The sequence below is a fragment of the Fulmarus glacialis genome, unplaced genomic scaffold (assembly GCF_000690835.1).
Source record: "Fulmarus glacialis isolate BGI_N327 unplaced genomic scaffold, ASM69083v1 scaffold28101, whole genome shotgun sequence".
Lineage (NCBI taxonomy): Eukaryota > Metazoa > Chordata > Aves > Procellariiformes > Procellariidae > Fulmarus > Fulmarus glacialis.
Genome location: NW_009191298.1, coordinates 1982 through 2229, shown reverse-complemented (window position 1 = coordinate 2229; position 248 = coordinate 1982). Strand labels below are relative to the sequence as shown.

The following is a 248-nucleotide window of genomic DNA, read 5'->3' as shown; positions in this document are numbered from 1 at the left end:
AGGGAGCAAGTCCCCCGGGGCCAGCGTTAGCGGGGACGGAGGTCGGGCACCCAGCTGGCAGGCACTGGCAAAGGGCGGCTCCGTTGCCAGGGCACTGAATAGCCAAGGCAAGTGGTGCCTGGGCAGGGAAGGAGGGGGCCTGCCCCCCGGCTCTGCTGCTTTCCCAGGGCTGGCGTGTGTGGCCAGCAGCCGCAGGCTCAGGAGGGCTTTAGGGGACAGAGACCCTGGCTTGCCTGGGCCCCGGGCTG

The 248-nt window shown here is 70.6% G+C and overlaps 1 protein-coding gene across 1 annotated transcript in view; it reads left to right on the top strand.

The window, feature by feature from the left end:
• LOC104083238 (peptidyl-prolyl cis-trans isomerase FKBP10-like) overlaps positions 1–248 on the top strand; it is a gene marked incomplete at its 3' end in the record, with an annotated part of 2628 nt that overhangs the window by 745 nt on the left and 1635 nt on the right. The window lies entirely within an intron of this gene.